Source organism: Heterocephalus glaber, unplaced genomic scaffold (genome assembly GCF_053883595.1).
Source record: "Heterocephalus glaber isolate CG9 unplaced genomic scaffold, H.glaber_assembly_v1.0 deba00000122, whole genome shotgun sequence".
In the NCBI taxonomy this organism is placed as follows: domain Eukaryota; kingdom Metazoa; phylum Chordata; class Mammalia; order Rodentia; family Bathyergidae; genus Heterocephalus; species Heterocephalus glaber.
In genome coordinates this window covers 56568661-56576872 of record NW_028258138.1, presented here as the reverse complement: position 1 = coordinate 56576872, position 8212 = coordinate 56568661, and the positions used below count along the sequence as shown (strand labels likewise).

The 8212-nt window shown below is 38.1% G+C and overlaps 1 pseudogene; it reads right to left on the bottom strand.

The window, feature by feature from the left end:
* Window positions 1-647: 647 nt before the first annotated feature.
* LOC101715625 (transducin-like enhancer protein 1 pseudogene) lies at window positions 648-1280 on the bottom strand (annotated as a pseudogene).
* Window positions 1281-8212: the final 6932 nt, after the last annotated feature.

The window sequence follows — 8212 nt, the reverse complement described above, 5'->3', positions numbered from 1 at the left end:
TTTGGCTTATTCCATTTGTCTCTGGTTCCTGGCTATCAGGTAGCGAGCAGCTTTGTTCCACCATGCCCTTCTACCAGGATGTTTCTTTCTTGAAACCAGCCAGTCATAGCCCAACTCCTCAGACACTGTGAGCCAAAATAAGCCTTTTTTCTTTTAAATTGTACATGACAGGTGTTGTATTCCAGCAGCAAAAGGTTAACAAATACATCAGTATGGGTCTTACTGCCAGAACTCTGTAAAAACTCGGTTGTTTCCAACAAATCTTTTAAAAATTCATACTAAAGCCTTTACTGTAATAAACCAAATATATTTGTAATTTATATAAATGTTTAACTTTCAAAAACTATAAAAACTATTTCCCAAGATGCAAAACTAGAAAACAGGATTTTGTGAGGTGAACTGCAGTGAACAGAAAGGTAATCTCACAGTGGGCAAGGTGTGAGTGACATTCCCCCAGGAAGGAAGTGAACAAACCATAGTAGGAATCAGCAGATTTGGCTCCTAAATCCTACATTCCTTGGCTCCTCTGTCCTTATGAACTCCGTGCTCCATTTGGTCTAGGTAGATAGACAGGGGACCATGTGTTGATGGATTGGTTGTCTTCTTTTTGTATGCTCAAATTAATGTGTCAAGGTTTAGAAATAGGTTCTTAATTTTTTTCTGTTTTTTTCTTTTGAATTACAACTTCTCATTTTCTGCAAATTCAAAACACTTTGGCCCAATTCAACTATAAATGTTAAACCATATAATATTTTCAGTAGATGACTTCATAGACTTTAGCCTTTCTTCCTGAGTCAGGGCTATGAACTTACCATCCATAGAGATGTCTCAGCTAAGCATTAACAGGACTCTCTAGACTGGAATATACTGGCTCCAGAAGGGGTCTGTCAATACTCACAAACCATCTACCATAATAAGTGAATTTTAGAGAGAGCACACACCTCTCATGGAGATGCACCTGGTACTTGTCAGGCTCGTTCACGTGCAGAATCTCCACATTCTGCTCTCCATGCCCACAGCCTGCCACTCCCCAGTTGGGAGTAGTCCAGTAGGAAGATCTGTGAAGTGAAATCATGTTGCTCCAGCTGCTGCCCCTTGAGAAGGTCCCCTGGCCTAATGGTGTTGTCCAAATCGCTTGTGCAGAGCCTGGTGCCATCATTAGAAATGTCAATATAGCCAGCTCCATCTGTGTGGCCCTGGAATTGCCTCACCAGTGTCGGGTTGTACAGGTCCCACATGGTGGTGTTGCAGTCACTGCAGCACCAGAAACAGACCTTAGAATTGGGTTAAGAATCTATCAGTTCCCTTTTGTTTTCCATTGGTGCCATTAAGAATACATTAGTGAGCAAATTTTACCCAATCTCTACCCTCATGGAGCTTATTATTTAGTTTGAGTCTCCCTCACTAATTAATCACACAAGTAGCATTTAATTAGTATGATGACAAGTCCTATAATTGAAAACCACAGGGTTATATGAAAGTAAAAAGGAAGGCTAATGTTATTCCAAATTTAAACAAGAGCGATTGCCTTAAGAAAGTAGTAATTAAACTCATACCTGAAAGATAACTAAGAGTTAGCTATGCAGAGCATGGAGGAAATAACATTCCTGGGAGAGATATGTATAAGGTCCTGAGGCAAGAAAAAACTTGTTTTGCTCAGGAAATTAAAAGAAGGATTTTGGATTTAATACTTAGTATTGAGAAGGCATTGGATGACAAGTAGAAAAATTATTTGATCAGATTTACATTTTAAATGATTACTTTCATTGCCATGTGAAAAATGGGGCAAGAAAAACTAGGGAGAAAGTAAATTGAGTATCTAAATGAGAGGTAATGGTGACTGAAATTCATAGAAGGTTGATTTAGGAGGCAGGGTCAAATACATTTACTCTCGTCTCTTCTTTTCTCTCCTTCGCCTCCTCCCCCTCTCTGTCCTCCTCCCCTCTTCCTCCTCCTCCTCTCCTCTCTCTCTCTCTCTCTCTCTCTCTCTCTCAGAGAGACATTGAATGAAAGAATGGCTTGGCTGGAGCATCTGGGAGGATGTTGGTACCATTTATGATGAGAGGGAAAACTTTGGAATTCAAGAAAGCTGGTTCTAGATAATAAGTTGATTCTGGAGCATCATATAGTAGAGATTCTTATTGCATTGAAGTGTGGTGCATGGAGATATTATAAACATTTAGACCCATGTGTCTATTACTCAGAAAAGTGATCAGAACTGGAGATATGCTTTTGACAACTTTTACTACACATGGCACTTGAATTTATGAGAATACATGAGATCACTTTGAGAGAGAAAATGAAGAGAGCTGGGAAAAGGCCCCCATGAAAACCTTGAATAAAGGAAAAGTCCACAAACATGACTGATAACCTTATAGAAAAAATAAAGCAAGTATAGAGTTATGGGAAGATGGGAAGCAAGAAAAGGGACTGTTACAGGAGGGGAGAAGTGGAAATTTGTGTAAAAAAGATGATAAGAAAACAAGAGAGAAATAAACAGTTTTGTTTACTTGACAATCTGCAGATCATTGGTGAATTAATGAGAGAATTTACATGATAAAAGCAAAAGCTATATTGGAGCAGTCAATAGAAGAAAGAAGTGGCTATATATTTCATAATTGAGAGAATAAAAAAATTTTATTGGAGATTTATTACTCAGTAAAATTTAGGTATTTTTCTTTCATTAAGGTAGGAGAGACAATATTATGTTTAGATGATAATGAAAAGGGACTTTTAAAAATATTACTTTATTGGTACATTTTAGGTATACAATATAATGACATTCATCATTGGAAATTTGCACCTTTACATAATCTCTCTTGGTTCTTATTTTTCCCCCTTCCCCTGCCCTCCATTCAACCCCTCCATCCCTCCCTATTTACAAAGACTTTGTTTCCATTTTTCCATTTTCTCATATTAATTCAATTCCCTTCTTTCCTTTCCCCTACCCTCCCACTTCCCCTTCCCCTTTGCCCCTTGAAAAGGGACTATTAAGGAAGGAGAAGTTGTAGTTATGTGAGAGACGATGAGTACTATCCAGATTCCAGAGAAATGGGGGAAGATGAGTTTCTCACCATGTGTCATTAATTTTCTTGTGGTAGAAAACACTTTTATTTAGAAACCAGAAGAGAAAAAGATAACGAATATGATGTCTAGAATAAATATTTAAGTATGCCTCTCTAGAATGAATGACCTTAGTGATCTGAGATCCATTTGCATATGTACCTCTGCTGGGAGCGATGTGCTATAGATCACTATGGCCTCATCTAACTCACCTCTTCCCTTGGATGAGGGCCCTGCAGGAGGGGAACAGGTGACAAGAGGGCGTGGTGGAGCAAGGCCTGGTCAAGAAGGCGACTATCTTCCTCCCCACCCATTCGTCAGAAAACCAAGCATGATGTTCTGCAGACCTTAGCTGTGGTCCTGGCTCCAGTTACAGACCAGTCCCTTTTATCTCTACCACTGTAAATAAATGGGCAGGCAGCCATTTGCTTGGTGGTCTTTTCCTCCCCTCAGGAGTTAAAAGCCCCCCACCCTGCCCCATACCACCTATATCTTATTAAATCTCTTTGTCTGTCTTTCTTAATCTCTCACCATCCTTTTTCACTCCTTGAACCCTTCAGCCACTTGGGTCATGGCATACCTCCAGAGCTAGTATCTGCTTTACCAGAAGATTAACATATAGGATAGCACTTGTGGATGCCTTCCTACTAACTGAGTAATTTACTTGATATGGTGCCATAATCTTATCTGACTTGGGTTGGCATATATGTCAATTCACTAACATGGGAATTGAGAGTGCTAGAGTGGCTGTGGATATGCATATGCAGTACACATGCTTGTCTTGCTTCTCACAGCCAAGATGATTTGGCTACGGATCTCTAGAAAAACAATTTTAAAAAAAGAATTGATAATTGATGAGAACCAGACAACATGAGAATCGTATTTTAGTCACCAATACATTATCAAGAGCTTAGAATGTTGCCTTTTATATGATAGACTATCAATGATTGTTAAATAATGAGTAGAGAAACCATCTAAGAACATGGTAAGACAGGAAACAACAGAGTGAAAATAACTTCCATTCTATATATGCAAATCACACATCTAATAAAAGGTTAATATGAAAAAGAATTCAGTAGCAAAAATATATATAACCCAATTTAAAAATGAGCAAAGGATCTGAATACACATTTTTCAAAAGTGGGCATACAAATGTCCAAATTGTATATGAAAAAATGGCCAGCATCACTAGTCATCTGAGAAGTGCAAATTAAATATCTCTTTAGTACAAGGAGATATCACCTCACATGTGTTTGAATCGCTATTGTTAGAGACAAAAGATAGTGGTTGACAAGGATATAGACACAAGGGAGCCTAGTATACTGTTAGTAGAAAGGTAAATTAGTAAATTATGGAAAAGTATAGAGGTTCCTAAAAAAATAATAGAACCCTGATTAGAACATTGTGATTCAAAATAACTTATGGAGTAAATTTCAAATGTCTCACCACAACAAATGTTAAGTGAGGTGACGAATATGCCAAATAGCTTGATTTAATCATTCTACATTGTACATATGTATCAAAACATTGTTATACAATTATTATTTTAATTAAAATTAATATTAATTTTGAAAACATGATAAAATAAACCCAAGATTATAGAAGTAGAAACCTGATATTTCCTTGCTCAAATTGGGATTTATTTCATTGGAATTGGGGCTGATTTGACGTGTGATAATGGTTGGTTTACACAGAGGGAGAGAAGGACATATCATCTTCACATCCTTTCCCAGAGAGGTGCCTGTTTCAAAGAAACACATAGAATTGAGGAGTTTGAGATGATGTTAAGTTTCAGAACTTTACCATACTGGGGTGCTTACTCATGTAGGGACTGCGAAAGATCACAATGGGGGAGAGGACCAGAGGTAGCCGAGGCTTATCATGTCCACACATGTCTTTCTTGCCTTTAAAGGATATTTTGCACTTTCAGTTAATGAGGGACCAGAGTACTTGGCTAGAGAAATTTCACTCCTGATTAAAAATTCCACTTGTCTTGGAGCTGAACTTGTTTTTTTTTTGGTACCAGGGATTGAACTCGGGTCCTTAAGCTTGCGCAGCAGGTGGCAAAACCACTGAGCTAAATCCCGGCCCCAGAGCTGAACTTGTTTTAATAAAGTGAAAGTGAAATAAATTTGAGACTACCTAGTTCTTTTTGATTCATTTAGATGAGTCAAAATGAATTGAATTTTTACACTTTTTTCAGTTTTAAGCTGCTTAGTTACATAATATTATCAAAGTTATAAATATATTGAAATTAATTTTACAATTATATAAGTTCAAAACTTAATTTTTTGTTTAAAACATTGCATAAAGTGGAGTTTTGCAAAGTATCTTGTCTCAGATTTTTTCCAAATATTCTGAGATTTTTGTATAATTATGTGTGTGTTTTTCTTAACTTTCTCACATGTCACAGGTGACAGAGATATTCAGTGTTTTTGTAAAACATACTTATTCTAAAAGCCATTTTCAACGAACTATACAACTCTACAACTTTAATTTTTTTTTAGAAATTAAAACAATTAATTTTTTGAAATTACAAAGGGACCAGGATATTGAAACAAATAAAGAGAAGAAAATTAGATTAAGACCTCTTTTCATATATTTTCTCGGGGTGAAGAGTTCTTTCCTCACTTGAGAGGCTATAATAAAAATAATAATAGGTAAGTAAAAACAACTACAGTTAAAGAATTTTTTCCTCATGAAACTATAGCTTGTTCTCACTTGCTTTTGAAATTCAGATTAAGGAATATTTCAAGTGTTTTCATTTCACAAGATAAAATCTACAATAAAATTTTATTCTGTATATGATCAATTTTATGGGAAAAATAGAGACTGGAGTAAAAAGAAATGTGAGAAGAGTAAAATAGAATGACAAAAATGAGTAATTAGTGAATATTTGAGAAATATCTTGGGGGACACACTTAAAGAGTTAATCAGAGTAGATATGTATTCTAGGATCAGGTATGAACATTTGAGCAGCATATGAAGGGGATAAACAAAAAATGAAATATGGTTGCTGGCCTGATTTGGACATAGAAATTAGGGTCTGGGGATGAGGACTTGGGAATGGATGCAATAGTAAACACAGAGGAAGTTGGAACAGGAAGACAGGCATAACTAGAAGCAGAATCAGACAGCAAAGGGCAGGTCCACACTGAGGTTCCTGAGAAGAAATGAGTGGGAGTTAAAGATGAAAGATAATTGCACATGACGTTGGCAAGTAAGTACACGTGTGATCACAAAGGTTACCACATTATCCTGAGAAAAACTGAGATAAGAGGAGGAAGTGGGTGTTTTAGTCACTTCCCAATAGCTAGGACCAAATTGTACCTCAAAAGAGTAGATGTTTATTTTGGCTCACAGTTTTAGTGGATTTAGTCCAAGTTTGACTGGCTCCAAGGCAGAAATGGCATGACAGAACAGCATGCCGGAGAAAAGCTGTTCACTGCATGGTGGCTGGGAGACAGAGAGAGAGAGAGAGAGAGAGAGAGAGAGAGAGAGAGAGAGAGAGAGAGAGAGAGAGAGAGAGAAAGGAGAGGAGAAAGGAGGGGGAAGTCAGGAAGGACAATATACCCTTCCAAGTCATGCCCTCCCCAGTGACCTCAGTGACCTGCACAGTCTGCCCAGGTCTGACTTCCAAATGTGAACCTTTTGGGGAACATTTTAGTGCTACACCATAATACTCTGGCCTTGGCCCTTAAAAGGCTCACATCTGTTTCATTATTCAAGATGCATTTAGTCTATCTCTAAGAGTTTCCAAAGTCTTAACAGTTCCAGCATTGCTAACATGTCTAAGTCTCCTCCAAGACTCAAGACAGACTCTTAGCTGTGAGTCCTTATAAAAATAATGAAAGAAAGCTAAATACTTCCAACATATAATGCCATGGTGTAAATATTCACATTGCAAAAGGGAGGAACAGAAGGATAGAAAGAAGAAATCAAGGGCCGGGGATTTAGCTCAGTGGTTCTGGCACCTGCCATGCAAGTGCAAGGTCCTGAGTTTGATCCCCGGTACCAAAAAAAAAAAAAAAAGAAGAAGAAATCAGTCTAAAGCAGACCAAACCCACAAACCCAGCAGGACAAACACTGAAACCTGATGCTCCATGTCCAGCACCTGGGGCAAGTTGTAGTAAGATGTGAACACTAAAAGCCTTGGATAGTCCATCTCCTATGGCATTGGTAGTTGTATCCCACATAGCCTCTCTCTTGGGTTGACTCCACTCACTACTTATGATTTTCCTCAGCAGATGTTCAATGTTCCTGGTACTCCAGTTTCCTGGTGTAACCACTGCATCTTTGGCCTTACTCTCACAGATGCATGCATTGCCCTCTCAGGGACTCTAGCCGGGACCATGGCCCTATCACACAGTTTTGATTGGCCTTCCTCTAAAGTCTAGGTGAAAGTCTTCATGACCCTATGGCTCTTGAATTTGCATCATGCCTGAAAAACCAGCACTACATGAATGATTCCAAGTTCTGTGCCAGCTTGAGCTGAGCCCCTTGAATAATGGCTGCAGTGTCTTCTGAATATCTTCATGACTGAACTTGAGAATATATTTCCCTAGGTGGCTCTGCTTGAGCAAGGAGTTTAGGGCTCTTTTCTAAAATGAAAGATTTATAGTTTTGCACCCTTCAAAAGATGATGTCTTGCTAATTTCTGTGATACTCTCAAGGCATCTTTCTTCTTAACCCTTTGAAAAGCACTTGACTTCTTTGTAAGGCTGATTTTCTCAGCAACATGATCTCCTTTGTCCCAACTGTTCAGGTGGTTCCTTTGTAGTGAAACTGCAAACTTTCAAATCTTTTAAGTCTGTCATTTGCTGCAGATTTTCACTGTAGGTCTGGCAGAAAGCAGCCAATAATGCCCATGCCACAACCTGAACATTGGGCTGTCTTGAAATTTCTTTCACTATATCAACTAGTAGTCTGCCTTTAATCTTAGCTTCCCATAAAATCTCAGGACATGAGCATAGTGTAGAAAAATTTTCTGCCAGGGTATAACACACACAGCCTATAGTCCAAATCAGTCCTTGTTCCAAACTGAACCTCCTGAGCTTGGTTTTTACTGTGTATATCCCTGAGTTCTTGTCTTCTGAGCTCTAACTGGAATCAACCATCAGGCTATCTAAATCATACATTTATGTAAACC